The 13,365-nt window shown below is 37.2% G+C and overlaps 1 protein-coding gene across 9 annotated transcripts in view; it reads right to left on the reverse strand.

Moving 5' to 3' along the window:
* LOC124711466 (protein lap4) overlaps positions 1 to 13,365 on the reverse strand; it is a 539,589-nt gene that overhangs the window by 127,459 nt on the left and 398,765 nt on the right. The gene's annotated exons all lie outside the window — the stretch shown is intronic.

A 13,365-nucleotide genomic window follows, 5' to 3' on the forward strand; every position in this document is an offset into this window, starting at 1 on the left:
TTCAGAAGTGTCAGAAGTCTTTCTCAGTATCTGGCTTCTAAATGATGATGTAAGTCAGTCTTATTATAAATGTTTTTTGTAAACATGTGCCCAATATGTTCTAACTCAAACTTCAAATAGTCACATTCTGGAAGTGATAATCTTGAGTTTTAAAGGTCTAAATTGCACAAGTAACTCTGCCATTCTATGTATCAGAAACCTACATACATGAACTTTTACCAAAATGTGAGAAATTTTTATCTATTAAAGAAGAAGAAGGGTGCCTTAAACATATGAATTTACAGAGCAAGAACTATATTAGACAAAAACAATTCTGGGTCCAAACGGAAATACCTTAAGCAGGTATTATGATAAGCAGTTACAAAAAGACTGATATTACATGAGCCATTATCTATCATGGAATAGCTCTGACATGATTGAGGAAACCAAGATACAGTCCACAATTCTTCTACACTGCAGCATCATGTGCTTTTGCCAGCTTTTTTCAAAAATCTTTGAAAAGGCTATGTTCAAGCATCTACTTAAACACCTTAGTGAAAATAACATACAGTCAAAGTCACAGTTTGAGTTTCTTAAGGGTTCTGATATTGAGGAGGCTATTTACACTTACAGTGAAAATGTCCTTAATTCATTAGACAACGAATTAGAGGCAACTGGCATATTCTGTGACCTGTCAAAGGCTTTTGACTGTGTGTGTCACAGCATTCTTTTAAGTATATTAAAATATAAAGGCGTCACTGGTAGTGCTGCAAAGTGGTTTCAGTCACATCTTACTAATAGAAAACAAAATGTGTCATTACGTAACACTACAGCAGTAGGCAATCAGATATCATCTGACTGGGAAGAAATTACATGTGGTGTTCCCCAAAGTTCCATACTAGATCCACTACTTTTTCTTGTGTATATTAATGACCTGCCATCTGTTACATTACCAGATGCCAAGTTTGTCTTATTTGCAGATGATACAGACAATTTCAATAAATAGTAAATCAAATATAAATTTAGAAAGGGCAGCTAATCAAATGTTTACTGGCATTAATAAGTAGTTCATAGCCAATTCGCTGTCATTTAACTTTGGAAAGACCCACTATATGCAGCTCAGAACTTCCAAGAGATTTCCTTCCAGTGTGTGTATAAAATATGACGACATGGAAATAGGAGAAGTTGAGAGTGTAAAATTCTTGGGATTACACCTCGATAATAAATTCAGTTGGGAGTGACACTCTAACGAACTGCTAAAATGCCTAAACAAGTCTGTGTTTGCAATGCAAATGATGTCAGACATAGGAGATATGAATATTAAAAAAGTGGCATATTTTGCTTATTTTCACTCCATTATGTCATATGGTATCATATTTTGGGGTAACTCCACAAACCGAGAAAAAATTTATAGATTACAGAAGAGTATAATAAGAGTAATGTGTAGTGTAAATCCAAGAACATCATGTCAAAACCTATTCAAAGAATTGGGCATACTAACCACAGCTTCTCAGTATATTTATTCCTTGATGAAGTTTGTTGTAAATAATACATCTCTTTTTCCAACTAACTGCTTAGTACACAGTATCAATACTAGGAATAAGAACAATATAAATAAAGATTTAAAATCACTTACTCTTGTCCAGAAACGAGTCCAGTATTCAGCAATGCGTATTTCAATAAGTTACCCGCAACCATTAAGAGTTTAGTTTCTGACAAGGCACAATTTAAACATAATTTAAAAGAATTTTTGGTGGCCAACTCCTCCTATTCCATCCATGAATTTCTCAGCAAGTGCAGTAGACCATTTTAATGAAAATTTATTATACTTTAATTTTTGACAATACTTGGTTGTAACAGCCAAGTAACTGCCAACTGTGTGAATGATGGATGTGTGGAAAGCAGATGTAAGTCTTAAGTCTGTAAATAGTGGAAGTTCAATTTTAAATCTTGTACATAATTTGACTGTTCTTAACTGAGGAGCATTGAAATGAATAACTTACTTTAATGTTTGACAATACTTGGTTGCAATAGCCAAGTAACTAGCTACTGTGTGAATGATGCATTTAATGAAAGCAGAGTTATGTATTAAATCTGTAAATCTTAGAAGTCTGATTTTAATTCATGTATATAATTTTACTGTTTATTCACTGAGGATCATTACAATTAATGAAAGTCAAGTTTTTCTAATTAAATTTTTGTAATGTGTTTATCTGTGTTCCACACCCAGGAGGATACCCTCTTTTGTGGGCCTATGGAATTAATGAATAATTAATCTGATCTAATGCAGTAGTAATCAGTTGCACATGGTGAAACGTGCTGAAACGGAAATTCTAGGTGTCAACAAAGACCAGTGACAAAAGACAACTTAGGCCGCAGGATATCTGGCATGTACTAAATTCTGTGAAAGTGCAGTGTTAACTGTATTGGCCAGACTGTTCAAACTGTAATAGTTGAAAGTTATGCATCATCCAGCGCCACCACCGACAGAGAGAACAACATAAGTCAGTTATGACAGAATTCAGTACAGTAATGAGTAAAAGATAAAGTTCCAATAAACATAGATCCTATCCACAATATTTACTACAGTAATTCCTTTTCCTTACAAAAGAGGGGGCAAAAAATTTTTTTGGTAACAAGAACTTTTAAGAGAAATTGTTATTGCTGAATACAGGGTGGAAAGCAGGCACTGGAAACAAAATGCTACCATTACACTTGTTGGATTGATCTGACAATGTGGTCTGGTCATGGTTTCCATAGACAGCCAATTTACCAAGTCCATTTTTGCTACAGTCTGAATGGTTCCTGCCTCATACTTATGTACAACAGGGGACAGGCATATTCTCCTGCCTCATCCTTATGTATAACAGGGGACAGGCATATTCTCACAATCAATTTTTAACCACTGACGATAATAAGGATGGAAGTCACTTACAGCTTGGAATTAACAACCAAATTTATGAGGCTTAGCAATTGTTCAGAATGTATCCAACAAGACTGCAATGAAAAATCATGGGTCACTGCACATGATACTTTGCTTTATGGTGGCAGTATGCCCTATGTATGAAACAGTAAGTTGTCACGGATTTTGCTTTCCCGATCAGAACTCCACGAAAAGCAGAAAATAGAGTATCTATATCAGTACTAAATTGCTACACTGCAAAAGCTTTCTACTTACTGTGACTGGTATATATTCAATCTCAAGCAGCTTGAAAAAATTGGAACATTTATATTAATAACTGCGAAAGCAAACCAATTGTTACAAAAGCAGTATTGTCAAATAACTATATAATAAAGCTAGTCTTCAAATAATTTAGCACAAGCTGTCTGCTAACCACAAGCAGTCTATCAAAAAAGGGAACTGTAAGACTAATGCTGTTTGTTGACATTAACTAAAATTTTCTTTTCATTGCAGAACTAGAAAAAAAATCATGTACACTTTGAACAGTAATCTGGATGACAGTTGCATACAAAAGAACATTAACCAGCAAGAACTTAGGAACAAGTTTCTTCATAATCACTGCACACCAAAAAGAAATATAAATGAAGTTTGGAAAGGAAGACAGGTTACATTGATACTGACAACATCAGAAATAGATACCAAGCTCAGCTGAACAAGGATGGTATAAGAAATTAAATAAAGCCTCTACTGAATTAATGATCCCAGTATTAATCTAAAACGATTTAGAGAATTCATGCAAAACCTCAATCTTCTCTTTATGTGTAGAGCCCTACCCATTATGTCACTTCAATCATTGGAAATTTAGAGTTTAACAACATGTAGGCATCAACAGCATTAGAGATAAGACAACACATTACACAGAAAAGTTTAGAAGAATGAATTCTGAATGGCTAGAGAGGAATTTGATCTATTTCTCTCAGGAACAAGTCCAGCACATTACCTGCATTACCCACACATTTAGTATTACAGAAAAACAGTGATCAACCAACATGGAAAAATATTCACCATGTACTGAAGAAACAAAGCAACAAAATAAATCATGTTAATGACTTATTTTCAGTCAAGTCTTAATTTTCCATTACAAAGAGTTCGATATTTTGTACTTTTAATTTGATATTGTTTATGTTTTTACATGACTCTGCCAATCAGCTGGACATTAATGTAACTTCATATCCCAAATTTCAAACATGCCTTCATGTGTCAATAACTTTCTCTCCATGGCTGTTTGTCAAAAAACCAGATATAACACAATTAAAAAATCAAGATACATGGGCTATTAGTGAAATTGCATAACTCTGCCACGAAGTTTCTGTTATTGCTGTTAGCAGCTCATGCAACATCTGATGTCTTGATGCACCTTTCACTATGTTCAACAATAAATTTCCCATTGAAGTAACTGAGCTGACAAGGCAATGTAGGGTGTATGTGTGGTGATGGGGAAGGGGTGGGGGGTCATGGGCCTGTGTAGTCACTGGAGCAGGACATGGTCCAAAAGCTTAGTGATGTTTTCAGTATTGTTTGTGTGCCATTGCCCATTAAATACCTCAACTACAACTATACAAGGAGTTTATCATTTGAACCATCAGCACTCACACAATTACTGTTGTGTTAAAAGTGTGTGGCAAACCACACTGTGTTAAGATGCTGCTATTTTTTTCTTTTTATGGAGGTAAGAAGTTCGAAATATATAACACCTTTGTCCTAATTTATTGGTAGGGACATTAAAATTGTGTTGAAAATAATGCATTATCTCACACACAGTTTTCATGACAGTTGCAAAATTAGCATTTTCCCCACTTCCATGTAAAAATGTTGTTGATCTGCAAGTTAGTAGTTTACCAATAGGTAACAATTATTTAATACTGAAATTGGATACAAACATTTTTCTCAAGACTGAATTCATGTATATGCTTAAAATTACCATTCATTTCCCACATAAAGAACACATGCACTAGATGCGACATAAAACAAAAATACCCTACTTCCAATGATCTCACAAAATATCAGTTTGATTAACTAACCACATTACACACCTCTCCTAAATGAGTCATTTGTAGTGTGCTTTATTGTGCAGAGTTGTCAGGAAATGTGACACTGCTGGATAAAACTGTCATCTCTAACTTTTTTAAAAGCTATACCTCAAGGGTGACAGGTTCCAGCAGTCTACATATTCTGTACTTAGTGGAAAAGCAACTTCCCATGAAAGAAAGAAATGTAGACACAGTCAAATGGCTGTTGTAGAACTGAAAGCAGTTTGTCTTACATTTTCAAATATACATTCCAAGCAGTTATTTTCACATTGCAGGGAAGTGTTGACTAATTTGTGGCATAATGTCTCGAAAAAGTCTACTGAAGTTATGGCAATGATTTTGTTTGAAAATCTTTCCACAGTATATGGTTGCAGAGCCATTATTTCTTTTAACTGATTGCATTTAAGAAGGTCAATGTTACTGTTTCTTTTTACAATAATGTAAATAAAGTAATAAGTGATGCAATAATGTAATATGACTTATAAGTGTAATATAATTTTCAACCTACCATGGAAAAACAAAAACTACAACCATAAAAATAATATGGTACTTGAAAAATGACCCGTCAAAATATAACACCAATACTGGCAATAAAAAAACCACCTAAATTGGCCATAAAACGAAACTTTTTTTTTCTTATCCCAATTTATAAGTCATGTGCAACATTCTTTTCATGTCTGCACTCGCCAATAAAAATTCAAAATAGAAAAAAGCAAACTCATTCAAATTATTTCATAGAAAGCAAAATTTTGGTTCCAAATTAGCATGTTCAGAACTAACGATTAAGTTGCAAATACAAAACAGATAAAAAAAATTGAAACACCAAGAAGAAGTTCTCCGAGATAAATGAAAGTTGGTAGATGTGTTTCTACATCTCAAAAATGACACCTATTCCAATTTTGAAACAGTCACAAAAGAGCAGTGCAAGTAGTGTCACTGTGAGGATGCAAGTCAGGTTTTCTTTAAATGTAGGCTGTAACTGCCATGAGACTGGACAAGGTGAGTTGATGTTGATCAAGAATGCCTTCAAGCAACAAAGGTGACATTATCGGCACCTCGCCAATTTTAAATGAGGTTGTGTAATAGGGCTATGAGAAGCTGCATGTTCCTCCTGAAATACTGCAGGAAGACTTGGCAGAAATGTAGGCACTGTACATGACTGCTGGCAGCAGTGGTCATGAGAACGTATGACACAAGAAGAAAGGGGGCTCCAGATGGCAATCAGTTACTTGTCAGTTACTTCAGGACAGCTACGAGCCTCACACACTGTAGCCTGCACACCACTGACCCCATACTACCGTGAGACTACTGGCAGAAGTAAAGCTGTGAGGACGGGGCACGAGTTGTGCTTGGGTAGCTCAATTGGTAGAGCACTTGCCCGCGAAAGGCAAAGGTCCCGAGTTCGAGTCTCGGTCCGGCACACAGTTTTAATCTGCCAGGAAGTTTCATCTTTGACTTCTTTAGTACCAAGTGAGACTAAGGGCCGGGTGGCAGTCTGTTGTGTTGTCCGATGAAAGCTGGTTCTGCCTCAGTGCCAGTGATGGCTGTGTTTTGGTTAAAAAGGGGCCAGTTGGGGGCCTGCAACCAACTTGTCTGCATACTAGACCTGCTGGACCAACACCTGGAGTTAGGTCTAGGTTGCGATTTTGGGTGATGGCAGAAACTCACTCATGGCTATCCCATGCACCATGACTGCAAATTGTATGTCAATCTGCTGATTCAATCTACTGTGCTGCCGTTCATGAACAGAACTCCACAGCAGGTGTTTTCCTACTGGCTATTGCTCGCCCACATACTGCTGTTGTAATCCAGTGTGCTTCACAGAGTGTCAACATGCTGCCTCGGCCTGATTGATCACCAGATCGGTCTCCAATCGAGCACATATGAGACATCAACTACTCCTGTGTCATTCATGGGCAGCATTATCAACCCCTGTATTGACGGAGCAAGCTTAACAGGCACGGAACTCTGTACCATAAACTACATCCGACATCCGGCACCCATGTGACGCAATTCATGGATGTTTGCATGCTCGAATTCAACATACTGGCGGTTACACCAGTTATTAAATACTAGCATTTCATGTTTGTAATGGTTTTTCTCTCACTTACATTAACCTGTGAACTTGCAACGTTAGCCGAATCACTTAAACATGGCACTTAAGACAAATGTATTCCCAAAATTTTATTATTCTACATTAATTATTTTTTGGTGCTGTGATTTTTTTTCCGTGCATCAGTCCTCTGATTACTACATAGTCAAAGTCGCTCATTTCCTTTCTTATTTCAAATCATTACCAGTTTCAAATCATTACCACCCAGATACTTCTCTTCCACAATTTCAGTTCCACTACGTCAACTGTCTTACATGAGAACACATCAATGTTCACTTTCCTTTCCCCTGTATTCTGTAGTGGTGGAAACAGAAAGTGTGAACACCTTGATCAAACACTGCCAAACATACTCATGGGTTTCCATGCATAAAGCATGTGTTTCTTGAAATTTCATTATCGTGCAATCTTATTTTCAGTACGAAAGAAGTCATTTCTATGTACAAAGAAGAGTGTAGTACATGATAGTGATTGAGTGCATCTAACGCTAATGGAACTTTTCAGGTGAACGTCACAAAACAGCATGCTCAGAGAGCGAATACACACAGCTTCTCACCATCTTTGCACTCAAGAAAGTCAAGTCACTGGCATGATTGACAGGAGAGCATCACAGACAGATAGCTGTAGTGTAACGATTACAAAACGAGTGGTGATGAGGAACAAAATGTGGTAAGAGGAGGTGGCATGGATCCTTCCTGAAGGGCTACACTGTGAGAAGAATTTACGGTTGTCTGATGCTCTGATAAATAGGCAGATGACAACAGCTGAAATTTGGTACCAGTTAAAGGCAGTGTGGCACCACCAATTGTCTGGAGCAAATTACTGAAAGCACGATTGAGATCTCCAGCTGCCACGAGTTGTTTGCTGCTGACACAATATCACAGACAACGAAGACTGGCATGGTGTAGAGGCATACTCAGCTGGGATAATGAGTGACATTATGTGATGTTCAGCAATGAGTTTCACTTTTACTTGTGGTAGTCAGTCAGAAAAAGACTTGTCTGTATGCAACCTGATGAAAGATCACAGGGAAGAGCAGTTCTTGGGACCCACACCTCTCCAAATCCTGAAATAATGTAGTGAGGAGCTATTGGATATGACAAAAAGACTGATTCATTAATGGCTGATGGGAGACTGAATGCTCACCAGAATGGTAAACCCTGACCAGGTTAACAAATGACATGTTCCAGTGAGATATTGTGAGATAGGCATAGGAACTAATTCTTTAAGACTGTTTACTTCCGTGCCACAACAAATGCAACAATGTATGTGCAACCACTGGGAGGTGAGGGGACGGGGTGCAGCGGCGGAGGGGGGGGGGGGGGGGGGGGGGATGATGGTGGACATCAGTTCCACATGGAAAATTGTTTAACGCCTGTTAAGAAGGGAATATATCTCCAAAGTTTGATAAATAAAGGAATGGTGATCCACAGTGTAACACTGTCCCCTTCTGCCAATGTATTTCCTTTCACCTTATGGTTTCCTTTCATATGTTTATTTTGGAGTAAAAGCAATCACTCACTGAACAGCTCAGGCAGGGGAGGCGTGTGTGTGTGTGTGTGTGTGTGTGTGTGTGTGTGTGTGTGTGTGTGTGTGTGTGTGTGAGGGGAGGGAGGCAGGGAGGGGGAGAGGGAGGCAGGAAGGGTGGGAGAAGAGGGAGAGAGGGGTGAGAGAGGGGGGGAGGGAGAGAGAGAGGGGGGGAGGGAGAGAGAGGGGGGGGGGGAGGGAGGGAGAGAGAGAGGGAGGGAGAGAGAGAGAGAGAGAGAGAGAGAGAGAGAGAGAATATATGTTACCCCCACCCCCCACCCCCTCAAAAGCAAAGACATTGTCCACACGCTTAGCAACGATTTCAATCTTAGTTCAATGTTTCAGTTTTAAGCTGAGTGGGTGGATGTAGCCTTTCCATTATTTGCATATTTAAACAAGATTATTGTGTTTATCTCTCGCCCCCCCATTTTTTTTTCCTGATAAAAATTTATGTAAAGAAATATGCACAGTTATGAAGGCATGCTGAAAAGTAAAGCACCAAATACTTTGTGTGTAACTCAAAGCTTAAACAAAATAAACATTACTAATATTCTACAACTTTATTCTTCATGTCTACATACTTACTGCTCACAGAGCAACTCATTTCTCCCTATTAGAGACCAGATTTTTTGCTATTGTTACAGGAGAATGTTTGACTTTGTTAATGGAACCACATCACCTGTGTTTGCAGCACTTCATTACTATCACAGGGAAGTTCTCGAAGGTGTTCTTTAAGTTTTGGAACATGAATTCAGATGGGACCAAGTTGGGACTCTATGGGGGATGATCAACGAGAGTGAGGCATCAAATCGTTGTAGATGTCACAGCGCTCATGTGTGTTCTGGCAATGTGTGCTGAAGGAGAGGGTGCTCCATGTGTGGATAAACTTTTCAAATTTGAAACTCAATTACAGCTTGCTGTTTCTCATACACCGACTTCATTGTGTTGCACATCGCCACGTTACACGCTATCCTTCAGAGCACTCTAGTGGCAGAGGACTGCAAATATATAGACATCACAAAGAAAGATGTAGAACATTAATAACGTTTTATTTATTTAAAAAGCTTTAAGAATTTTTACATAAGAAATTTGGAGTCATTACTTTTCAGCACACCCTCATATGTCCTACTTCAAGTCTTTCATTTACTATCGAGTAAATAATTTGCATTTAGTAGAACGGTTAAAGGAATGCATTATTTAATTCATAAGAACATTGTATCTGTAGAACATATTGGTTTCAAAGCCCACTGAATTTGCGAAAAGAAAATTCACAAGATAATTTGCCCCAGTGATTTAACTAACAAACCACAAACATGAGTACATATCTTTAACAAATTTCAGTTTGGCAACTGATATGGCTTCTAACTACCAAATCGAGGTTGTTGAAGACTAAAGTAATGAAACTTTCAAATAAGTGCAACAAATCCCCATATTTTCCACTGCATGGCATTGAAAACCTAATTTAATGAAGATCTGTAAATGACACCAATGTCATACCATCAGCACTTGTTCATGGTTTCAACACTTAAATGACTGATGCTAAAATGCCCAAAATACACCAAAATCACCTTTCACTGGACATTCAATACAAGTTAAAGGAAAGATCGAACTGACGCTCATGGGAAAGTGCACTAGCACAACATGGAGCCTGATTGGGCACATTCAATGTGAGCAGAAGACACTCCAGTATTCCATTGTGCTGACTACTGTAACTATTTGAACGATTAGGCAAAACATGACATGTTAAGATCACAGCACGGTTCAATGTTGTGATGGCAGGTGGCACATTTATCAAAGTTATGCCAATACTCTCATTGTTGGTTCTTTCTAAGTGTCACTGTCAGAAAGTATTTTATTTCCATGCTAGTGAAAACGTGATAACGAAACACTGAGTGTTCCTGTTCACAATGTTTTGCTCTGTCTTATCCAGACAACTAAACTTTAAAATACGATAATATAAAATGTCATACACTTTATCTCACAACAAGTTGAGGTAAAATGTGATATTAGTATCCTTTACATATATCAATGGATAGGGAGAGGGAGGAAGCAATTACAAACTCTAAATACAGTTAAATCAGATAATTAAGCTCAAATGACTGTATTCTATACAGGATACAAAATACGTAAAACATTTTGCAGCAAGTGATTGTCTGTATGCCTAAGGAAATGGTCATGTTATCAGTTGTGTCACTTCATGGAGCACTGCCAAGGCAACAACTGCACATGGAACGTGCATGAATTATAAGAAGTTGGACTTTTACCACTATAAAGAGGCTCAAACTTATGAAAGTAATTTACTCTACAGAATTCTCTCTCTGATTAAAAAGGAACTGCTGGTAACACTTTTATTGAACATGATACTATAAATAATGTAGTGAAAGGAAGACACCATAATAAATATAAAAACAAACAAAATTGATACAAGCAGATTTGATTCCATTTGGTAGGTCACAGGAACTAAAATGATTTCAAGTAATGGCAACACGATGTTTCATAAAAAGTTCAGCAACTAAAAACTGTGAACCCCCCCCCCCCCTCACACACACACACACACACACACACACACACACACACACACAAAAAAAAAAAAAAAAAAATGGGATTACATTGGAAGGGGAATGTTAATTGTTATCCACCTTCAAGCTTAATAAACTGAAGTAATGACATAGCCTTTTAAGTATCCATAGTGCTTAGTGATGAGAGCTGTAGACTGTAGTGCACTGTTTGCCAAGATGCAGATTTAAAAAGACAGAGAGAATCTGCAAGTATACGCATTTGTGACTGCTGCACAATATTTCTTAAGCATCACTTCCATATAGCGCAATTGAATGTGGTGTTCTATCAAAGTGCTCTAATCTCTTGATTTCTCACAAACTAGCTCATGCTAGAGATGACAATTTAGGTCAAAGGCAATAACTTCATATAAATTTGAGCAATCTGGTACACTTTCACGTGAATGATGCAGTGAATGTATTTAACTGTATTTAGTGTGCAGCACAAAACCTGCACCAACTAAATCTACAGCCCCTACAAGGCCTCTCACAGATACTGTGATGCAGTACATTATAGACAGAAGTCATTACCCCGTATTTTGTTTGAAGAAGATGATTTCACCTTGAAGATAATTACTAAAGAGACTGCCTACACTAAAGTTTTCTGCCTTCATTTGGAACACTGCTGTAGGCTGCAGGACCTTTACCAGATAGGATAAATGGAGTTCAAAGACAGGCAGCACATTTTGTATTATCAGAAAACAATGGAGAAAGTCTCACGGACGCGATACAGGATTTTTGGTGGAAATCATTGAGGTGGAATCTTCTCATGAAATTTCAATCATCAATTTTCTTCTCTGAATGGAAAAATATTTTTTTGATGCCAACCTACATAGGGAGAAATGATCATAATAATCAAATAAGGAAAATCAGAGCTCACACAGATAGATATAGATGTTCTTTTTTTTACCACGCTCTGTTTGTGAGTGGAATAATAGAGAATTATTATGAAGATGGTTCAATGAACCTTCCGTGAGGCACTTAAGTGTGATGAATTGCGGAGTACCCACGTAGATATAGATGTACATCCAAGTGCTACATAGCAATGTTGAATATCTTCATTCTCACAGAACTGAGGACTGTATCACCTTTGATAAAACAGTTTCAATAATGCAAGAAAGGATACAGCAAAACTATCAATGCTGTGATACTGTAATGTTGCATTTGTGATTTCTTGTAATTACATGGCTCAAGGAGTGCATTGGAAACCTTTACTTAGCTACTTCATGCAATTGTTTAAAACAACATATGAAATAATCTGCATAAAACAAATGTTCAGAACAACAGGCGAAATCTTCTGCATATCATGAACTGTACATAACAGTTAGTGTTTCTATGTTTAACTCCACTAAGGGGAATTGGGAGGGAGGGGGAGGGAGAGATACGAATTGGGTTCTGCAGTACTGTGAAAACTACTTGAAGACTACAGGTACATGTAAATAAAGCATTTATCTACATGAAGTACACATTAGCATAGTACAGCAGTTTCATATATTTTGTATTAGCAACTACAACATTAGTACACTGTTACATCATATTCATATAAGTTTCAACTAACCATTTCTAATTATTCATCAAACAAGATGGGATTACATAAATTACATTTATCTCACTTTTGAATGTAAAATGAAAACATAAAAGACAAATGGCGGGACTCGTCAACATCAATTAAGCCCAGGAAAGTGGTTAACACAAACTGTAGAGCAGCCATTTTATTGGATCTGGCCAGATTAGCTGCGAGCCTGTAACTAGCTCATAATGAGCAGAAGATAATGCCACAATAAGAAGGTGGAAAGGATGACTTGCATGCAAAGACCACATGTCAATAAGTCTCATTTACAAACAGGAGATACCACGCTGTAGGAAGGCACTCCTCATTAATTCCTCTATGTGCACACACAGTAATTCTGAAGATAACAGTATTAATTAAAGTAAACAACAAATTTTATCATCTATTTATGTTCGTCTTGCTTTTAATATCCCGATTTAGTTATAAAATGGGGAATCATGATACAGATACATAATAGTTCTTAGTCTTAGACTGAATGAAAGCTTTCCACATGAACTTTACAGTGACATTTATTTCAGAGCCATTATGTTTCCGTATTAACCAGAAAAATACTGTTTTTAATTAAAGTTCCTAATTTTTTCTTTCATCAGCTCATCAATGTCTAGCAGTGTTTTTGGGCACTGCAAATTTCT

The sequence above is a fragment of the Schistocerca piceifrons genome, chromosome 1, assembly GCF_021461385.2.
Source record: "Schistocerca piceifrons isolate TAMUIC-IGC-003096 chromosome 1, iqSchPice1.1, whole genome shotgun sequence".
Taxonomy (NCBI): Eukaryota; Metazoa; Arthropoda; class Insecta; order Orthoptera; family Acrididae; genus Schistocerca; species Schistocerca piceifrons.